Below are 12,546 nucleotides of genomic sequence, written 5' to 3' on the forward strand. Positions count from 1 at the left end.
TACCGGATGGCTACATGCACTAAGGACAGACTTCTTGTCAGCAAATCCGACACCGTGCATCCTTGGTTGATTTTTCAGGTTTCCCAGACCAGCAGGAGTGGTAGTTTACTTCAGCTAGTGATCTAGTTTCCGAAAGTCTTGTCTCACTAACAGCTGCAATTTCAATGCCCCGTTGATGTAGGTCTCTATCAGTTACGCCTCTTTTCCAAAGTTCATGGTCTTTCAGTTCAAGTCCGGTTAACACAGGACAAACATTCCCACAAGCAATGATTAATTTAGAGCCAGGAAAGAAAAAGTTGGAAGGGAGCTTTTTTAGCCTATCTTTTCTAGGGCCTTCCCTGAACTGGGGCAAGCAGGCCACCCCTAAATAGGGCTGCTTGAACATCCGAGCCGCTGCCGTCCCTGGGTCCTTCCCCACCAGGACGAGCAACGTCAAGCACAGACCTTCAACGTGTACACCTAGGCAAAACAAAGAAGGCCCTCCACCTTCTCTCTCGGCAGGGACTATAGAACTCCAAGGGCAAGACAAAGATCAAGACGATGGGTATAGGCCTGCTGCAGCTTCTGGCTGGAACATCACTCCAAGTTGAAGGAAGCACCCGCCTTATCATGTCCACAAAGGCACCTTTGCTAAATGGGTGTGGTCCTGACTGTGTGGGTACCCCTGGCCAACAAGATTCTGGCGTATCCACTTTTCTGGGGACATTTCCTTCACCCAGGAGGTTCCACTATCCACCCTTGGACACCATTGGGGCTTCCCAAGGGGAGACAGGATTTATTGACCAGCGCCTGTCGCTCGCTCTTGCATCGCTGGCTGTATCATCTACACATCCAGTGGTGAATCCCAGAGGGACGAGCCAGACAAAGTTTTTAGCATAGAGAGAGGTAAATAGTGGATTCCCCCTGGGGTCTGTACTGGGACCAGCGCTCTTCAACATATTCATAAATGACTTGGAAAAAAGGGCAAACAGTGAGGTGGCAAAGTTTGCAGATGATACAAATTTCTCAAGATAATTAAGTCCAAAGTGGACAGCAAAGAGTTACAAAGAGACCTCACAAAACTGGGTGACTGGGCAACAACACGGAAGATCAAATTCAATGTAGATAAATGCAAGATAATGCACACTGGAAAACATAATCCCAACTATACATATAAAACGATGGGGTCTAAATTAGCTGTTACCACTCAGGAAAGAGATCTTAGAATCATTGTAGATAGTTCTGTGAAAACATCCTCCCAATGTGCAGTGACAGTGAAAAAAGCTCCCAGCATGTTAGGAACCATTAGGAAAGGGATGGATAATAAGACAGAAAGTATCACAGTCACTATATTAAGCCATGGTACTCCCACACCTCGAATACTGCATGCAGAACTGATCACCCCATCTCAAAAACAAGATATTAGAATTGGAAAAGATGCAGAGAAGGGCAACAAAAATGATTGGGGTTATGGAACAGCTTGCGTCTAAGGAGAGACTAAAAAGACTGGGACTATTCAGATTGGAAAAGAGACAGCTAAGGGGGATATAAAAGAGGTCTATAAAATCATGACTGGTGTGGAGAAAATGAATTAGGAAGTGTTATTTACCACTTCACATAGCAGGGTTTGCCCAATGAAATTAATAGGCAGCAGGTTTAAAACAAACAAAAGGAAGTATTTCTTCACCCAACGCCCAGGCAACCTTTGGAACTGCTTGTCAAGGGATGTTTGAAGGCCAAAAGTATAACTGGGTTAAAAAAAGAACTAGGTAAGTTCATGGAGGATAGGTCCATCAATGGCTATTAGCCAAGATGCTCAGGGATGCAACCCCAGACTCTGAATATCCCTACGTCTCTGATTGCCAGATGCTGGGAGTGTACAATAGGGAGTGGATCACTTGATGTTGACCTGTTTCTGGTCATTCTCTCTGAAGCACCTGCCACTGGCCACCCTCAGCAGACAGGATACTGGGCTAGATGGACCGTTGGTCTGACCCAGTATGGCCGTGCTTATGTTCTTACATGCAGCGAGAGCGTAACACCAATCTGTGTGATGGGGTGGAAATGAAATGCAGATTGCAGCCAGCAGCATCGGGGCGTGTGGCTAAGTGGGTGTTATTTTTGCTCACTGACAGGCTTTTCCTTTTGTGCTTGGTGTGCCATGGGCAATCCTAAAACACACAAACCTTCCCTCATCATTGGGCGCACGCAAAAGGGTATTTCAAAGACTGTGCGAGCTAGGAAGGGAGAGTTGTTCTTTCGGAGGAGGAGTAAGTAGATAAGAGGCTGCTGATCCGTGTCTGGTGCAAGGCATAGAGGGCTGTGTGTCTTGAGTCACATTGGCTTACAATGTTCTCAGCCTGCTGGTGCAAATGCTGAACTGTATCTTTTAAACAAGATGGGCAGTGAAGTGCGGAGCTGCTAACTCCCCTGGCTGCTCCCCTCAGGGCCTGGCACTCCCTCGGACACAGATACAGCTAGGACTTCACATATCTGGGTAATGTGAACTTTGATTTTTGGCCCCTGGGGTGAGATTCTGGGTGCAGCACAGAACCTGCAGCCATAAGGGAGGGGAGGTAAATGGAGCTTTATGCTAATTCTGAGCTTTCCCAACGCCAGGCCGGTCCAGCCCCAGCACAATTCAGGCAGCTCCGTGGTTATGGTAGTCTCTCTTCATTACCCCGTGGCTGTTGCTGCCCCTGAGAATTCCCATCATATCAAGGCCCCATCTCTTTTCCCCACCCTGAGGCTTGTGAGAGCAGGACCTTGTAGGACAGCCTATGTTTGCTCTATGAAACGCCTTGAGAATTCTCCCCCACCAAACTCCAGGACATATATGGCCACATAGTCTGCAACAGGGTCAGCACACGGGGTCATAGCAGGGATTAAAATCCCACCCTATGGTCTTTTGGGCAATATAGCTTTAGTACCTGGCTGGCTGTTCTCATGCAGGGATTGTTTGTGAGGAGGTACATTGAAGGATGTGGTAATTCTTGTATTAAACTAGGGTCACCTTGCCGGTTTGCACTACGGAGGAGGTTAATGGCGGGGTTTTTTTTGTTTTTTTTTTTAATGAAGAGGAAGTTTTCAGCTTTTTCAATGCCTCTTTCTCACCAGCGTGCAGTGGGTTCACGAGATCTCACTGAATAAAGGCTAACTATGCACTTTGTGACTTCTCCTTCTGCCATGGTAGTGTGCTCATCATCAAGACCCACTTCAAGGCAGACGTGCATGTGACTGACAAGGTAAGCAGGCTATCCGAGCGGTATCTGCTACGATCCACTTCACTCAATGAAAGATAGAGCAGCTGAAGTGCAGGTGTTCTTTGAAAGACTCAGACAATAGTGCAACCTTGCCTTTGCCATGAGTAGCAGCTTCATCAGCTGATTTCAGGAGGATTCCATTTCTAAGTGCTGAAATAGCGCCAAACGTTCAAACAAACTGCTCGCGTGCTGAAGGTTTGTGTTTGTTTATCCATCCCAGCTTGTCCCGTTAACCCAACTGACCCTCTGGGACTGGGAAGGAAGAGAGCGTACACAGCAGCAAAAGAACCCGCACACTACAGCATTCGCATTCACCGAGCACAATAAACCCTCTGCACAGAGTCATATCGCATTTGTGACCGGTCCTCAGTCCAGCAGCAGCAGTAGGGCAGGGAGCATATGGGGGGGAGTCAGGATACAACATCCCACTCCTGACGGGACCAGCTAAAAGCCGCCCAGGGGTAAGAAGTCCCACCAGTCCCCTCTCCACAGGGCCTCGACCGGAGCAGCTCTATGCCAGCAGCTGGGAGCAGCAGCACGCAGAGCAGGCTTTCCCCCTCCAATCACTTCCCCATAGCACTGGACCCCTCTTTGACAGATGCCTGGACAGTCATTCACTGGATGTTTATTCTAGTCTCCTCCCATCTTCCAGCCTCACCCTTCCTGCCCCTCATGTTCCTCTTCACCCTTCAGTTCCTTCTTTTCTATCCCCTTGTCTTCCATCCCACCCTAGCTCCATCCTATGGCGGTTGGGATGTTCCCTTCTGTGCTGCTAGGGAAAGAGGAAGTCTCCCCTCTCTGTCTGGCTAGAGACCTGGGATGGATTCTCCTTCCTGGCTGGTGGCGTAGGACAGGTCTCTCTTTTTTGCTCATATACAGCTGTGGATAGTCTCTCTTCTCAGCAGAGCTGGGAGCATGGGATGACCTGGTCTCTTCTCTGCTGGTGAGGGGGATTTGTCAGAAGAACAGCAGGTCATAGCAACCTCAAGGAGTGCAGAGGTGGACTTGATAGCTGGACCACTGAGCCCAGCAGGAACTGCAGAGGACAAACTGTGCAGAGAGAACATGGGTTTGTGGGGGAGAAGGAACCATACATGGGATGATGTGGCAAGTGGGGGAAGGATGAGACCATTGAGGCAGGCACCATCTCCTTGTTAATACAGCTGCAAATCATTACATCTTCAATTTCTCCCTCTCTGGTGGCAGGCAGAGGGTCTATAATAAAATAACTAGAAAACCCCTTTTCCTCTTCTGTTTCCCTTCCCTTCTCTCATGTTTCAGGAGAGGGGATAAAAACCTTAATTCTTCCATCTCTCAGAGCTGAGAGGCAGTGGGACCCTGACTGCTGACACTGGAGAGAGGAAGATGGAAGGTGGCAGTGATGGAACGGAAAGTGGGCGTTTGGGCCATCTTTATTTCAGGGATGTGTTGTTCCAGTGAAATGGCTTTTTTTATTTTCACGGGGAAAATAAATGGCTGCAACCTGTCCTCATTAGGATCGCTCTGTGTAGGATTTTAGAAGAACCATGCACGCTGTAAGCATCCTTGTGCACAGACTGTACAGAATTTTGTGTGGTTGTTGTATCCAAGAAGGCAAAGATTGCTACAGGGCTGGCATCTCTGTAATTTACGTGTCAGTGTGCAATCACGTGGGAGGGGCTGTGTTTGTAGCTATGGGAGTAAGATTGAACCATCTATCATCAACCCTGCAAGGGGCACTGGGACATTCTTTCACGTATAGAAATATACAGAAAGATAGTGTGGAGCTGACTGGAAAGGGCACCATGGCAGTTGTCTGCCTACATCACATATCAAACAAGCATACATTCTAGAATGACTTTCCCAGATTCTAATTTTTGATCCCCACACACCGTCCTTTCCTTGAATGTCCTTCTTACTGCTCATTGATCAGACGATTCTTCAATAACCAGTCTGAGTGTGTGCATGCTGGAGGATAAATGGGCATGGAATCATCATATAGAACATCTATATTTTTGCCTATTACTGTGGGCACGACTAACCCCTTCTTTTTCCTGCTTCTTGTTCTTGGAATCCCGTCCACCACCTCAGGACCGATGATGGGGCCCAATGAGGTCTTTCCACCATTTTCTATCTTCTGCCAGCTTCATTCATCTTTAAAGCTTTTTGTTCTAAGTTATTCTTCACTGCTTACACCCAACACATCCTCAGACTTACTCTAACCACTGGCATGATTAATATGAAAGTTTCTGTGTATCATGTATCGAATGTAATACCAATGTATTTCATATTTTACCTTAAAAACTTGAAGTGTGATTCTATTAAAAACTGGCTCAGTGGAGAGGACCTGGTGACAAAATGTTACTGTCCCTTAAAGATTCTCAGACGACATTTGCACAGTTCCCAAATTAAAAAAAAAATCTCCCTGCCAGCCTTGCAAATTTAACCTGGCATCTGAAAAATCAGATGGGGCAGGGTTGGCAAAGGAGTCTGTTGCCACAACACTTGGTATCCTCTGCGGCAGCAGGTTCAGTTGAGACAAGCACTCCTGGGGTGGCTAGGGAGTGGGGGAGAGGGATGCAGGCCCACCTGACTACACTGCATACCAACTCAGGGCCCTACCCATGGCCAAGGGGCTCTGCCACTGGGTCAGTGGTGCTCCCACCACAACTGACACTGGTGCGAGTGTAAGCTTAGACAAAGTGTAGTCAGCTGCCCCTGAGCTCCTTCCTCCTGCCCTGAATCCGGGTACCTCAGATTCCCCAGGATAGATGGCTAGCGGGAGTCCCACTAGTCCCTTATCATCAGTCAGTGGCAGGTCCCCAAGGAGTTCCTGGACATCAGCAGATGGCAGCTCCTCCAGGTCACAGGGTGCCAGTGGGTCCTCCAGCACATAGGGCTCCGGCAGCTCCCAGGTGACAGGCAGCTCCTCCCTCCCAGTCAGCAGCCTCCGATAGCTCTTTCCAGTCACTAGGGCCCAGCAGGCCCTTGAGGCTCCAATCAGCGGAGAGCTCGCACTGCCTAGTTGCAGGGCCTAGCTCGGGCTCAGCTCACAGCCTCAGGGAAGAAGCATCCTTCTGTGGCCACAGCTTGCCCCAACTGAGCTGCTAGACCGGCCTTTTATACTTCCCCTTCCTGTCTTGGCCCCACCCCTCTGCTCCCAGGGTCTGAGGCCTGCAGTTCCCAGCTCCGCCCAGCAGGGGCATCATGGCCCTTCCTCCAGCCCAGGCTCCAAGGAAGGCCACAGTGCCTTGCTACAAATGGGAATTTTGCCACTGACTTCAATAGGGTCAAGATTTCACCAATGATATTGCAAAACAATATAGGAAACTACATTGCGGTCCCTTTAAAAGCAGAAAGTTATGCACACAAAGAAAGAATTAGGTTGCAATGAATTACCCTATAGCTGCCCAATTAGGGAAAGCTCGTTCTCAAGAGCATTCACCAACCTAAGCACAAAATCTTCTTGCCTGCCTGTAATAAAGATATTGCCTAGTCCTGTGTCAGGATTCTACAGATGCCTACACGTCTCACATGCAGGGAGTATATGTGACAGTCTGCAGAACCCCTGTGGGATGCCACGTGGAACTAGGGTACCACTGAGCCCTCTGTCTGACCAGCCTGGGCTCACTCTCACACTATGGTGCTGGGACAAGCCACAAAGCTCTGGCAGGGGCTGCACTTACACAGACCTCTACAGGCAGGGACCACACCCAGCTTGGTTCAATGAATGCTTTCCAGCCACTCATGAACCAATAATAGAGAAGATTCAGCCAGCTCCCCAGCCCAGGACCCCAGGAATGTACCATCTTGCCCTGGACGAAAGCCTGACAAGTGACATTTATTGCCCAGTCCGCCCCCTCTCAAGGTGGAGAGGAGCATCAGCTTTTGTTAACTTGAGCTAAGATTTTCCAGACACTTCAAGCAAAACACACTGTTTTAGTAAAATAAAAAACAGATTTATTAACTGCAGAAAGATAACTTTTTAAGTGATTAAAAATAATAAGCATACAGATCAAAATAGGTTACCTTAAGAAATAAAGTTAAAATCACAATCTGAGTTCTATCCACTAGACTGGATTTGAATCAAGCAGTGTCTCACACTGTTACACAATACAAGCAGGCTATAGATCTTCCATACAGAGGCTGGAATTCTACAGCATGGGATTCCCTCCCCCCATTCCAAGTCTTTGGTTTTGTCTACCCTAGAAAGTGTTATCAACGCAAGTTACAGCGATGATCAAAAAGTGCTGTAATTACGAGGCTTGTGCCTGTCCACACAGCACTCATTGTGTCGCCAAAGCACATCTGTGACACTGGCTGGATTTGGGGGGGGGGCATTTATTATATTTTTTAACATCAGTACATCAGAATCATAATAATTCATGTGAGATATGCCATGTCAGGTACCGTTAGAAAGGCTATAATGTGCTAAGTAAGATGATAATGTTTATGTTCATGTGTTACGTGTGTAATGGAAGTTATAGATATGTTTTTATCTGTATTCATATTGTACTGTGTTTCTAGGCGACACCCCAGACAGAATGGCTGCAGCACTAGCCCGCTTAATGGCCCATTAAGGAAATTCACAGATACAATGGGCCCAGGGGGAGAAGCCAGGGATATACTTGATGAGTCACCACTTACTCATGTGACTCTGAACTCCATTTTATTCCTGTAATTTTCCACAAGCAGCATGGCAAAGGCCAAAGGACATAAAAGGCAGCTGCACCACATCCATTTGGTCTTCAGTCTTCAGCCTACCTCTGGATCAACTCATCTACTACTGAACTGAAGCTGTGAAAAAAGTACTGGATGTATACCAGAGGGACTATAAAAGCCTGCAAACTCCACAATTCTATTAGAAACCTGATCTATATGGACTTTCAAATCAATTGTATTTGTCTGATTGCTTTAATCCTTTAACATTTCTCTTATAGTTCGTTTCTTTCTTTTTATAATAAAACTTTAGTTTTAGTTACTAAAGGATTGGCTGGCAGTGTGGTATTTTGGGTAAGATCCAAACTTATATTGATCTGGTGCTGTGGCTGACCCTTTGGGGTCAGGAGAAACCTTTTTGGTAAAGAGCATAGAGTTTAAATAACTGGTCTCTTTACTGGACCTAGTGGCTGATTGGGAGCCGGAGACTGAAATGCAGTAAAGGGGGCTGTGTATATTTTTGTTTTGGCTTCTTGATACCCCGTGTGGGGAATCAGAAGCACTGTTTGTGGCTGGTTGGGAAGTCTGACTTCAGTGTCACCCACCAGTGCTGGGAGCATCTGCTCTCCTTTTACAGCCTGCCCTGACCTTGGCATTTTCAGGTGGCTACCCTAGGCACAGACGAGTCACAACATCCATAGTTGGTGCTCTAGCATATACAGTGAGAGCAGTGCACTGTGAGCAACTATCCGACTGTGAAATTTGCCACCTTGTGCCACTAGGAGCTGTGGGAAGGCAGAGAGGATCACAGCATATCATGGGTGCGGGCTCAACGTCCTATGATGCAGTGATTTCAGTCCCATCATTCTATGGGTTTCCAACTGCATTTCACCGCATTTTTCAATGGGCCCAGTTTCCTGTGCACGCCCATCACTATCTGAGTGCACCACTCTCCACTGTTGCTGTAAGTGTTCTGAACACATTGCAGCTGGTCATGCAGTATATCATGAGCTCCCAATCAGAACAGGAATCCAAGGCACCTGACCTGCTGTGTGCCATGCAAACAAACAACGCCGGATTACTGTTTGCATTCATGCAGCATCTGCACACGATGCACTGCCACTTTTGGGTGTGTGAAACAAGCACTGAGTGGTAGGATCACATCGTTATGCAGGTCTGGGATGACAAGCAGTGGCTGCAGAACTTTCGAATGCACAAAGCAACCTTCATAGAACTCTGTGCAGTGCTCACCACTGCCCTGTGGTGCAAGAATACTAGAGGGAGAGCTGCCCTCTCAGTGGAGAAGTGCGTGGTGATTGCCGTGGGGAAGCTGGCAACTCCTGACGGTTGCCAGTTGGTCGCTAATCAGTTTGGATTAGGGAAGTCCACCATTGGCTCTATGTTATTGCAGATGTGCAGGGCCATTTATCGCATTCTGCTATGAAGGACTGTGACCCTTGGAAATGCAGCGATGGGATTCCTTAACTGTGGCAGGTGATGGCACACATATCCCAATTTTGGCCCCAGACCATGTCGCGATAGAGTATATCAATAGAAAGGGGTACTTGTCTATGGTACTGCAGGCGCTTGTGGATCACTGTGGGCATTTCACAGACATCAATGCGAGTTGGTCAGGGAAGGTGCATGACACGCATCATCAGGAACACTGGCCTGTATAGAAAGCTGCAAGCAGAGACTTTCTTTCCAGACCAAAAGATTCCAATGAGGAATGCTGAAATGCCCATAGTGATACTGGAGACCCATTACTGCCATGGCTCATGAAGCTTTTTACAGGCAACCTGGATAGCAGCAAGGAGCACTTCAATAACAGATTGAGCAGGTGCCGAATGACTGTTGCATGTGCCTTTGGCAGATTAAAAGCTCACTAGTGATGCCTTTATGGCAGGTTAGACCTAAACGAGGAAAATATTTCCATGGTTATAGCCACCTTCTGTGTGCTCCATAGTATTTGTGAAACTAAGGATGAAAAGGTCCCCTTGGGTGGAGCACCTTGTGGCTGACTATGAACAACCAGATGTCAGGGCTATTAGAAGGACACAATTGGGGGGGAAGGTGACATTCGAATCAGAGAGGCCATGAGGAGCTATTTCGACAATGAGCAACAACAAGGTGTCTTTGTAAACAACACTGTGCCATGCTATGACTGCTATCCAGCTTGCATTGTGTATCAATCTGAGCTGCAACCACTGTGTGCAAGAGACAAAAGAAGATCGCTTCTTCTTCAAAGAGTATATCTTTATTAAATAACGATTATTCACAACACACACAAAAACTGGGCTGGAGAGGAGAAAGCGGTGAGGGGCAGTGTGAACTATGACAGCTGGGTGTAAGTCCAGCTCTTGTTCTGGAAGCTGTTTGAAGGGCTGGAGTGAGCAGGTTACCGTGACAGCTGGGAGTTTGGTAAGAATATATGGGTGGAGTTTGGGGAGGGCATGGAAAGCAGTTCTATATTGGCTGCAAGAGGAGGCAAGCATGCATGAATTCAGTCTGCAGCGTTATTAGTGACTTTAGCAGCTCCGTTTGCTCCTCCATGGCTTTTATCGTGCACTTGTGACCTGCTGTCACTCACTCCTGGTTTTCCCTCCTCTCCTGCCTATCAATTTTCTGATTTTCAGACACAGTGTGTCTCCATGCCCCTTTTTCTTTTTTTTTCCCCACCTTAGAGGACTGAAGGAGTTCTTGGAACATCTCCTCTTTGCTGCTCCGTGGTCGTTTTCTTATCAGCCTCAGGCACTCGGCAGGTGTGGAGGGTTTTCCCATCAAGGGCACATATATAGAAGCACAATAAACAATGACGAGAAACATGATTGTGAGTGCAATAACTGCATTGATGCATTACTGTAAAACACACCTCTGTCTCACTGTCCCTTGGTAAGCGCACAGCTGGATGATCAGCCAGGGCATTGTGAGTTGTGCCCACAGAGAGGGGGCACTCAAGCTGGGGAAATGGTTCTGGGTGGTTGCTTGGGGGATTGATGCAGGTTGAAAGGAACAAAGTTTCAAATTGTGCCACCATTTTCCACATGGGGAGCGCAGTATGTCACCAGTCCCATTCATAGCCCTTCTCCACCATTGAACGAGAAATGTAACCGTACATATTGAAGTTCCTTCAGCTAGAGCAGAGCTGGGTTGGTACAGCCTCCTCTTCCCAAATGCTGATCAAACCCAGAAGCTCCGGTGTGCTCCAAGCGGGAGAATGCTTAGTGCATGGAGCCCTTATGGTCAGCTGGGAAGATGAGACGTGAGCTCTCCATGCCGACCAAGGAGGAAGTGGATTTTCAAAACTTCCTGGGACTTTGAAGGGGGAGGGGCGGATGGCTGCTGGGCAGCAGGGTTCAAACTGATGGCCAGAGCGGTCAGGGTGGGCATTGTGGAACACTTCCTGGAGGCCATTTACTGCAATATAACCAAGCGCGGTGTACACACTAATGCTTTGTTGCTAAAAGTTTGGCGCAAAAAGCTCTATGCCTCTCATCAAGGTGGCTTTATTTGTCGCAAAATCAGGGGAGTTGGATCAGCGGGGGTGGGTGGGAGGATTGCAGTGTGTACACCATCGCTGTTTTGGCCCAAAATGCTCACTTTGGTCAGCAAAAGTCTGTAGTGTAGACCAGCCCTTTGTCTTCCAAGTTTCCTGGTGTTGAGTTGTATGGGGAATGAGAACAAGTTATTATGTCACTCCCCTGCTTTTATAGTATTTTCCAGCTTACTGGACCAGTGGTTCTTGTGACCTGGGGGATTGTCCTCATTGATCTGTCAATACTTCATTGTGTATGTGATTTCTTCGTGAAGTCTCTACCGTAAAGTATCTGTGTTAGTGCAATCTATTCTTGAATGGGTGAGCGATAGCCATTAATGCTGTCTGCACTCCACTGTTGTGCCTGAAAGGCTGTTTGTGAGAGTTTCCCACCTTGCAACTTGTTCTAATAGCACTGACAACAATGTTTCATAACTTCATGTACAATGAGGGCACATTCAGTCCAACAGGATATTAATGTTCACCAGATCAAGGCTTTTTAAATACTATCACACACAGCATACCTTGTACAGAACATATGACGACATGGCATTAGTGAATATGTAGTTTCTGGGGTGCTCTTCTCAGACACAGAGTGTCACAGTATAATTACCCGGCTGTGGCAGATTTATGGCCCTTCCCATGAGAGGGGTGAGAGTGACAAAAATAAATGACTGTCTCTAGGACCCTGAAAGGGGAACATTGATAATCATAATCACCCCCCAGAAGTGGGCAACTACTAATTGAGGGGCTCTTCAGCTCCTCCCATGTTGGCATGCCCCGCCTACTCCTATAGCATCACCTCTTTCTCCTACAGCCCCACCCCTCTGCCATTAGCCCCGCCCATGTTTACCTAGCCCCTCCCCTTCCCGTAACCCCACCCCTCTGCCATTAGCCCCGCCTATGTCTCTCTAGCCCCCCTTCCCTCAGCCCCGCCCCTCCGCCTTTAGCCCCGCCCATATCTCTCTAGCCCCTCCCCTTAACCCCGCCCCTCCACCATTAGCCCCGCCCATGTCTCTCTAGCCCCGCCCTTCCCTCAGCCCCGCCCCGGATCTGCTGTCCCGCCCCTGGTTCTCAGAGCCCAAGCCCAGCCCGCGACTCCACCCCACTCCCTCTAGCCCCGCCCCCTCC

The sequence above is a fragment of the Emydura macquarii genome, unplaced genomic scaffold (assembly GCF_026122565.2).
Source record: "Emydura macquarii macquarii isolate MOO-44397 ecotype Brisbane River unplaced genomic scaffold, CSIRO-AGI_Emac_v2 contig_1551, whole genome shotgun sequence".
NCBI classification, from domain to species: Eukaryota; Metazoa; Chordata; order Testudines; family Chelidae; genus Emydura; species Emydura macquarii.